Here is a 10,436-nt window from a genome sequence, read left to right as displayed (position 1 = left end):
CCAAGGGGTGGTCGCAGGAAGCCGAAACAACATGTTTTCCTAGTTCTTGTGCAAGTTTTCCTATGTCTGTGTGTTTGAATGTCTTGCAAATGTTTTGGAGGGGCTGAATTATCTATTGTAATGTACTTATCCACATAATCTTCAATGGTCTTGTTATCGCATCGCCCAAAAGTTGGCGCATTCTCAGCCCATAACAAACCATGATCATGTTGGCTCCCCCTATTTTGTAACTCTGTAACAAAAAAGAAATTCTTTATTAGGCCTAAAATGGTATTGTCTTGGTGCAATAATGTTTTCAATGCTTGGAACTTGTACGCATAACATTAAGCTGTTGTGACAGGGTCCAACCTAGTGAGGTGTCCTGTAGGTAGCAGTTGCGTTGTTGTCAGCAATAGCAATAAGCTTGTTGCAAAGCTCTTGCAAATAGAATTGCAATGGTTACCATCTTTTCTCAGTAGTCGAAAAGGTCATGAAGTATGTGGGAGGACCCAGTTGTGGGAGCATTACAAAAATGTTTCGTTTAAGCTTATGCTTGTAATTTGCTGATATGCGAAGGCAAACAAAGTCTATGTATCCTACCTTTGATTACAAGATTTGTTCAATGTCAGTGTCCATTGGAATTTGCGCTTCTAAGGTTATTTCTCGCAATTGTCCTTTGCACATAGGGACCGAGCTTGATGATAGTACTTGCTGCACCAACACCTTCATAGTTTTGGAGAATGAATAATCGATACACAATGCGAATCGTCGATCTTTATGTCGTAATTCCCACTTCACAATGTCTTGGAAACTCATTCTTGATGATGTATTGTACGATCTTGTTTGTCCATAGAACGATGCTAGGAATGCCAATCCTTTGCAATGTTTGTCATAGAAAAGGCTAAGAGGCATAAAACCTTCCGATGGTGTGACCACTATCAGTTTATCTTCAAAATCTACCACCTGTTGAGCTGTGTATATTCCATGGACGAAAGTGTCTATTTGTTGAACTTGGTCAATGTCATAAACGTTTGATGTTGCTATTGTGGTATTCATCATTGTGATCAGACCTTTGGAGGTTCTTGATATGCTGCGTCCATATTGCATTAAGTTGGACATTGTTTTCTTTGTAGAGAGGGCTATGTAGTAACTCATGTAGTGCAAGCATTGTCATAGTTGGCTGCACTAGTCCACTAGTGTAGTTGTGGTTATATTGTAATCGTCTCTATATTGCAACGACTACTATTGCACTGTCATCAATGAAGCAAGGCAACACATTTTGTGCCTTGTCAACATTTGCGAGCACATTTATGACTCTACCATGTAGGCCAAGCTATCCTTCGTACATGAGCTTGTGAATTTGTGTAAAAGGTATTCTTATAGATCTCAATCGTTCCTCTATTTTGTTTAAACAAGATGTGTGCTTTGTTTTTGGAGCAAATTTCATATTTTGGCTTGAAAATTTTGGCATCGACTGTTTATTGATTTGGTTGTGGCAAGCAGAGCAAAGATACTTCCCTTCTGGGATTGTTGAGCTCTTCCAAAGGTTAATAAATCCTAACTTCATATGTTTTTCGTATTGCAATGTTTTTTTGATCGTTGATGCTTTTTGTAATATGCTATTCATTTTATCTTCACACCTAAAGGGAGCTTAACAAGTGGAAGGGCCCTAATACTTGATGACATTTAAGAAAAACATAATAAGTCACATGAAAGTGGACAAACGTGCTGCCCCTTGAAAATATGCTACGTTAAGCATAAAGTACCAAGCTAGTAATATGAATCAATGTATGGTGCTTGCACTTGCTAATAAATAAGGTCCAACTAAAAGCTAAAGAAGAGAGAATGCTACTGACTTAATTAGGATACCTTCCATGGCCTATCTCATGTTATTGTGTCAAAAGGAGACCACCAATTCAAAAGTAATCAAAATCAACAAAGGACAGTAATTTGGCAGTAATTAAAATCAACAAAGGTCAGTTGAAATTAAAGTCCATTTTATAACCCCACTTCACCATGCACAATGAGGTCCAAAATAATTGCAATGCATATGCAAATGTCAAAAGATCCATTTTGGATGTGTACAAAGAATATTTCATAGGAATTTTTAGAGATAGAGATTCGATATTAGCTTCAATATATGAACACTGAGGTTCACTCCACTTGTTTCTCTTATTCAATTATTTTAATATTATATGTATAGCCTTTCAACTTGCACTCTTCCAACAATTGGTGTCTAATGTACTTTTGTAGAATGTTCACCATTCTTGATATTGTTAGGCTTTTTTTTAATTCTAATTTATTTGGCTATTGCCCAATAATGGAATTGCTTGAAACACACAAGCTCACACCTTATAATAATATCATGTAATTTTTAAAACATTTTCTTGAAAGAGTCCTAGCAATGTAGTGCAATGGGAAATTTTCTTATTATAAAAAAAGCTTGTTTGCGCACATCATGAGAGTCCACCTTGGAAAAATCTTTACCAATTGATCAAACCTTGAGACTTTGAAATGCTACTTTTTAGCAAATGTTTCAACTTAGTTTCTCTACTGCCTTGTATCCAAATGTTGGAAGCAAGAGCTGTATTTGATGTGGCTTGGGCCCATGTATGAAGACCTCATAAGCCAAATTTTCCATCATGTACGCAAGGGCTACATCTTCGCATAACCATGTTAACTAATGTCACAAGCGAAATTAGCCTTCCAATTGCAAAAAGAACCACTACTTGTGAGCAAGCACTATGTTAACAATGAAGAGTTAGCAATTTGTCAATGCCCACATCACTTGGTAAAGATGTGCTACCAAGTTTGACATTTACCAATGTACCAATGTTTGCCTTCTTTTTGCTTGCTATCACTTAGAGTTGTACTTCTTGCTACAAGAAAAATCATTCCAATATACACATGATAGAGCAAATATTCCCTCATCATCACAAAGGTCTTAGCCCTTAGATGTTGTCCAATTCAACGAGCAATGTTTTGGCGCATTTGTGCTCTTCTTGGGCCACTAAGAAGGATCGCGTAGGAAAGGTTTTTTTTCCCGATAGGCTAAGGTAGAATAGCCTCAAATCGGGCAATGCATGAACGTAGCCCTCAAATCGGGCAATGCATGAACGTGCTTGTTATTGACATTACTTTCGAGTGAAGCAAAACAGACAGAGCAACGGCAGGGTTTGACTATTATAGGATAAAGCCGAGAGGCAGTTAGGGTAGTTGAAGAAAGGCTTATGCACCAACTGCAGTTGAGGGGGATGCTGAGGTGGCGCGCAAATACTGGACAGCTGAGTGAATGCAAAGCGATAATACAAAAAAAGGACGCTACGAAACGCATTTAAAGAAAGCGCGTGGCGAAGGGTACGTTCCTAGCTGGAAGCCACATGGGAAAATCTTGAAGGGGCGCGCCTGACACCTCATTCAATTTTCCGATGCGCAAAGATATCACAGTACTTAATTTTCAAAGCCAGCCCACCTCATCACCTCACCCCCCACACATGGCGTGCTTTAAATTCCCGTGCGGTGCCCCACCTACCCCTGGCCCCACCCCCACCCTGGCCCTTTTAGGGGGAAAATACGTTTTTTTGGCCCCCACACTCAGAATTTTGTTTCCCACTTGACAACATGCTATTGTAAATGGGAAAAAAAAACACTTTTTAAATGTAGTAAATATATATACATATTAGATCTCTTACATCTTAGGAATTGTTGCCTCTGTGCCCTGTTCTAGCACTTATAAAGAGTAGGATTTGCATGGTTGGTGACTGTGGTCACTTGACAGAGCCTTAGGTAGAGCCCCCTTTCCGGCTTTAGTTTTGCTTCGATGTTAGGCAAGAGATCCTAGAAGTTGTGTTTCATTGTAGATCAAAGCTTTCTAGGCTTTAAAGTGGCCTAAACGTATGAAGTGGCACCCAATACTGCAGAAAAGCTTCTCCCAAGCCCCTTCTCTCAAGCCCTTAGTTGCCATTTGGAGATTTGCTCATTGAACCCTACACACTAATGCAAAAAATGGCAGCATTCATTTTTGCATTACAAGGTATTCTCTCATAATAGTGATATAAGGCTGGCAAATATGCCAACCCCTTGCAATATGGCTGAGTTTGTCCCGCAAATATGCCAGCCCCTTGCAATATGGCTGCATTTGTCCCGCAAATATGCAGGCCCCTTACAATATGGCTGCATTTGTCCTCACTTTGTCTATATTTCAGCAATTGCCTTTCTGTCAATAATTGTCAATAATGGAAAGCTTCTAGCATCACAAATTTATTTCCATCGTTGCTAAGGGGTTTAGCCCCATAATGCCCGGGTGGAGACTAAGAATTTCCATCTCCACCGGAGCACGTGCAATGCCCAAAATTGTCAACAATAACAACGATGGAGGAAAATCCTCTTAGAGTGCTTCGGTATGCAGCATGTGATTTTTTCCTTGGGCTTCTTGTTTTTTATTGGAATGCTATGGGGTTGAACTAGCATACACACACACAACAGGGCACAACCGCCTCAACCATCAAGCTAGGAACCCTATTGGCATAGTCGCTTCATGTTGCTGACTTTTCGCACATAGCCTTAACAATTCTCAGTGTGCAATCCTGTTGGACATTAAAAATTCCCGAAAGTGGATTTTCAAATAGAATACTCTCATTCTGTCGCTTTACATTAAAAGCTTGCCCCGTACAGTATAGATCTACCACCCCCAGTTTCTAGTACACAACTGGCGTACTGCACGTCATAACGTGATCTTCCACGTCCACTTTCCGTACTATTCCCTCATGCACGGTTCCTCTCAAAAGCTTCTGTTCAAACTTCAACAATTCCGCTCATTCTCTTCCCCGTTCTCTTCCCCGAAAGAGTTTTTGTATCGTCTCGTGACTTGCCCACACATTCGAATTTGGTTCGCTTCTAATACATTCCTGAATAAATGACATACGAGATTAATTTCAAGTCTAATCTGTAAGATTTGACTAAAGCCCTCGTTTTTGCAATACTACTCCGTTCCGTGCCGTAATATGAGCACCATGATGCACTGGACGACCTTACGGAACCAAGGAACATTCAAACGATTTGAACTGTCAGCCTCAGGCCTTTGTAAATTAAAATAGCTGACCTTCATTATGCAAATGGCGACGCAAACTGATTCTTCGAAAAAGAACAATGTAAATACGGGGCCGTCGTGTCATTCTCGCTTCTTATCCATTCAGCACCATAATCCCAGGATAAACCCAGATACGTCGAAAGTTGCAGTTTGAAAGCATGGACAAAAAATTCCACGACCGTCGCTGCTAACAATATTTAAAATTTCACATGTTGCAACGGAACTAGAGTATACGCCGCCCTCAGAAAAGTGCGAAGGCTGAGAGATCTCTTCATACATGTTTACGGCACAATGCAGCTTGATTGGCATCACTTAGAAAAATATTAGAAAAAGATTACAAATCTTTCCTGAAGACTCTTTCAATTGCATTATCGAAAACATGCCCGGAGACTAAACAAAAAGGAACCTTGCTCCGCTGCCCTGCTAAAATTTTGGTTTTCATATAAAATTATTAATTCCGAGTTCATCGACATTGACCGAGTAAGCAACATTGTCAAGAAGCACATTTAACCTTCAGCTGAATCCTCCAAAGTTCAAGGATACTCGAGATCTCAAATGTGCATAGAGGAAGAAAAATGCCAGAAGGAGAGATTTCGAATGCAAATACTCGGGGGTAGCTCTCAGAAAGTTGAAGTGGAACAGGCAAACGGAAAGAATGTGTCCCCAATAGATGTAAGCTAAGGCCTACGCAATCCTAAATGTCATGGATATACAAACAACAAAGAAAAAAACCTACAACGATAAATACGATTGACCGAGTCACATATCAAAAAATAACGGAAATTACGAAATCATGTTCTCAACAGAATACAGATAATCCAAACGTCAAGTTCAGCGAGCCGATCCCAGGGAACGGAATGCCTGAACAGGGAATGTTCTCAACAGAATACAGATAATCCAAACGTCAAAGTTCAGCGAGCCGATCCCAGGGAACCGAATGCCTGAACAGGGAATCTCCCTCTTAGACACTCATCCGTCATTTATTCTCCACCGGCAAGTATGGAAATTTAGGTAGCGAGACTAGAAGCACCTGAGCTTAGCTTGCAAGTAGAAGCCAGCGTTGCATACAATAATGTCGGCTAAGCAGAGAAGACTTTTCTAAGAGAACATAACGCTAACAAGCACATAGGTATCCCACCCGAAACCGATCCAAGCAAAACCGGGCACCGCAGTAGCCCGAACTGCGTCCGCCAGGGACCCGTCCTCGAGCAAGATGTTCGAAGAATTAAACGAGTAAAAATTATCTCCGATTTTGATTGTAGAATGCAAGCTTTCATTGAATGACTTTACAGACATTCACCGATAAGGAGGAGATTCATAATGGGGAGAAGGAGAGGCATAGACAGGAGGCGTGGACTTGACGATGGGGGAGGGTTCAGAGTAGGGAGGAGGAGGGGAGGGGTAGACGTAGGGAGGAGGGGAGGGGTAGACGTAAGGAGGAGGGGGAGGGGAAGGGGAGACGTAGGGAGGAGGAGGAGGAGGAGGAGGAGGGGAATGGTAGACGTAAGGGGGAGGAGCAGAAGTGTAGGTGTAAGGCGGAGTAGATGGGTCGACGGGAGGAGCGATGGATGGGTCGACGGGAGGAGGAGCGATGGATGGGCAGAGCTGCTGGGAAGAGAAGAAGGAGCTACATTGGGAAGGGGATCGTTGGGAGGGACGGGAGGGGATACAATCCTCGCGATCATCGAAGAGAACTCCGCGAGCAGGAAGGGCAGGGCAATTGGGAGCTTCGGAAGTGAAGAAGTTGAAGGACGCGGTGAAATTTTCAAGATTAGGAAGGGAGCAAACAGAGGCGGAGATGTGGCCAGAAAGAAGATTGTAGGCGACGTCCAGTTGCTCCAAGCTCGCCAAATCGGCAAAGGACGACGGAATGCCGCCGCTCAGATCGTTGAAGCTCACATCCAGCACCGTTAACAGAACGAGATCCCCGATGTCCGACGGAATGCACCCCTCCAACGAATTCCCCAAGAAGATTATCTCGTTCAACGTCGCCGCCATCAACCCGATGCTCGACGGGATCGCTCCGGTGAACGCGTTCCTCGCCACCACCACCACCGACGCCGGAGAAGCTCCCAGCGTCGAAGGGATGGTCCCGACGAAGTTATTGTCGTTGACGAACACGGCGTCGAGCCGTTTGGTGAAGAGCTCGGGGGGGAGCTCGCCGTGGAATTTGTTGAAACGGACGTCGAGGAAGTGCAAGCTGGGGAGGGCGAGAGCGACGGACGGGAAAGGGCCGGAGAAGAGGTTGTTGCTGATGTCGAGCTCGTAGAGGAGGTGCCAGGCGACGATGGAAGCCGGGAGAGTGCCGGAGAAACGATTTGTATTGATGTGGAAGAGAGCGAGGTACGTGAGGAGGCCGAGCTTTTCTGGGAGAGTTCCGGCGATGTTGGCGTGGTTGAGATCAATGCCGGAGACAACTTCGTCGCAGGAGAAATCCGGCGGCGGAGAACAGAAAACTCCTTCGTATTTACATACGTTGTAGCCCACCCAGGTGGCGGTGACGCCGTTCGGATCCGACGTTATGGCGGCCTTCCAGGCCTGCAGGGCCACGTACGCCGCCCGCAGACTCGGATTCAGAAGAGCAAAAATGGGATTCTCAAACTGGAGGACCTTCCGTCGTCGCAAAACGGGCCGAACCGCCAAATCCTCCGTCACCGCCAATTTCTCCGTCGTCTCTTCCGCCACCACCCCAGCGACACCACTCCACAATACTACCACTATCGCCATGCACGCCATCACCACCACCACCGCTGCCGCTGCTCCGCCACTTCTTCTCCTCCAGCACCTGCTCCTCCCTCCTCCTCCTCCTTCCCTCCCCTCCATCTGCTTCCCCTCCATCATTCCTCCTTCATCAACCTGCTCTCTCCCCCGCTCTTCACCTCCGCACAGCTTCCCGTAGATCTCCTTCCGTCTTGCGTTCCGCCTCCCGTCCCCTGCTCGCCGTCCTGCGCTTGCCCGTCACCTTCCGCACACAGCTTTCCGTCGCTTCCTCCCGAGCTACCCACGCTCCCTGCCAATGATGCGATCCCTCCCGCTCCGGCTAGCCCCCCTCTCTATCCCTTCCGGGTTGCTCTTGATATACTGGATTCTGTTGTACAGAATCACATTTGAGGTCGCCCACTTACCGATCTCTCCAATACTGAGGCTCGAACAACGCCCGACTTCCTCACCTCACCCAGACGAAACAAGCTCCCACCACGCCTCTATCCTGCTGTTTACAACATCCAAACGCACATACATCCTTCAACGTAACATCCGCCGGAAATGCAGGATACCTCCAGACGGCTTGCAAGCAAGCAGTAACTTGAAAGTCGAGACGAGCCGCAAAAACTAGAGGCGCTTAAGGCCGGATTCTCGTCGTAACATGGGTGAGAGCCAGAGGCGCTAAGAAAGGACCGCGCAAAGATCGAGGAAGTAATTATAGGAACGGCTAGAGATGGATGGAAAGGCAGACTACCTACGATATCCAGCGTGACAGGAGGAGAACCAGGGAGACGAAACAAAGACAGCAGGCGACTTCTCGCAATGGACTTGAATTCGAGTCCGGGGGGGTTGAGAACACTGAGGACAGCTACAAAGTTTTAAGAGAGGTCTGACTGAGCGCGCCTCTCGTTCCTGTCTGAATGCAGGTGTCGAGTTAGAGCTGAAGGGCAAGAGACTAGGGAGAGTGTATAAATTGGGAAACAGGCAACAGAGCCGGGGATAATGAAGGGAGAGAGAGAGGTGGTGGAGTGGGCGGGGAGCTTTGAAAGCCCACGTGCAAGTGGTTGCTGCGCCCATGCACTTGTTAGGAGCTTCATCTATCCAAATCAATCCAATTCTTGGTTCCAACTTCCTCCCTTGTTTTGCCCACAAAGCAAACAGGACAGACGAAGGTTGGAACTTGGATTCACAGTTTTCACACTAAACATAGAGGGAGGTTGTTCACACAAAACATACCGGGAAGTTGGATTCCAAGTGTTCACACACACATTAGAGGGAAGTTCAAAGTTGGAACCACTCTCATAGAAAACATTTTCTTTTAAGAGATTTTTCTGATTTAAACTTTGTAAGTTTTAAGCATCAAAATAATTAAAATGCCTTGAAATTTGGAGGTTTTGAAAACCTTCTATTTTCAAATTGAAGGTTGTTTTCATGGACACTAGTTGGGAACCTTGCAACCTCCATGAAGTGTTCCAATTGTTGCTTGCCTTAACCTGAGAGGCTCCCCACGTTGTTGCCAAGGCTAAAAGTATAGCATTAAGCTACTCAATAGCATTGCAAAAACAGATCACCATGAAGGCTTACCCTAATTCTAGAGAAGAATTAATGAGACCTGACAATGATTTTGCAAGATGTTTCAACCAATCGGTTGGAGATCGAGGTCTGTAGGCCACTCACAATGCTTGGGCATTGTAATGATAACTAGGTGCCACTAGTGGGGCTATTGTAGCCCCACTGGCAGGCATGGGAAGCCCCTCTAAACCTCAAACTAGTGAAGAAAGATCACGCAAGTGAGTTTGCAAGCTAAAATCAATTGGGAAGTGACCATGGCCTCCCTTTTTTCTCGACCCCAAATTGCATGCATAGTAGACTTAAAATGGCCATCTTTAGGGAGGCACAAAATGCTCCAATTTGACGTCCACAATTGCAAAGCTTTTAGGGAGAACAACCTCGGTATTGGAGAAAAATATACTCACTAGGCATGTCATGGGAACTCTCTCAAGGAACTTTAGAGCATTCCCGTGCCAACAAGACAAGTGATCCTAGCATGGTTGCAGGTGATTTTGTAATGTTCCATGCAAGCTTGACAATTGTAATGCAAGGGCATTCCAAAGGTGCATCAAGAGTTAAAGAAAAGGTCGTTGCTCTACGGAAATTGCAAGTGTTATAGTAGGTGATAAGTAGCTGTGCTTCTTGCATCAAGTCTATGTTGCTTCATAAAGTTGTGGGTAGCTAGTGACCCTATTCATGTTACATGGTGTTTGGGAAAGCCTTACACAATGTTGGTGGTGTTGCTTTTGGGGCATTTAATGCCAATTAAGTATGTGCATGGCCGATTGAATAAACCTACACTTCCAAAAACTCATTCCAATCCTTACAACGACTAGTGCTCTCATAAACTCTTAGAGCATGCTTGATCCATGGAATGTGTAATTAGGCTAGTACTGTTGGTAATTCTATTCAAACAAGTAAATATCCCACCTACTTCAAATCATATTCAAGCCTTGATAGAGGCTCAAAGACATAGAAGGAGCATTCCTCATCACTAAGCCACCTATTAGTGCACACAATGCATTGAATAAACACCTAATGCTTTTAGTGTAAGATGCTCCAAAGGAGCTGCTTTAAGAGCCTAGCATCCACCAACGTAAGCAACCTTTGTGAC

At 44.5% G+C, this 10,436-nt stretch overlaps 1 pseudogene; it reads right to left on the bottom strand.

The window, feature by feature from the left end:
* Positions 1–5,872: 5,872 nt before the first annotated feature.
* On the bottom strand, positions 5,873–7,863 carry LOC147890354 (leucine-rich repeat extensin-like protein 6 pseudogene; annotated as a pseudogene).
* Between the last annotated feature and the right edge of the window lie 2,573 nt (positions 7,864–10,436).

This window comes from Dipteris shenzhenensis, chromosome 19 (assembly GCF_047967505.1).
Source record: "Dipteris shenzhenensis isolate YYH24624 ecotype China chromosome 19, Dip_SZ_1.0, whole genome shotgun sequence".
In the NCBI taxonomy this organism is placed as follows: domain Eukaryota; kingdom Viridiplantae; phylum Streptophyta; class Polypodiopsida; order Gleicheniales; family Dipteridaceae; genus Dipteris; species Dipteris shenzhenensis.
The sequence above is the reverse complement of the archived record's forward strand: the minus strand, read 5'-3'. Positions and strand labels throughout refer to the sequence as shown.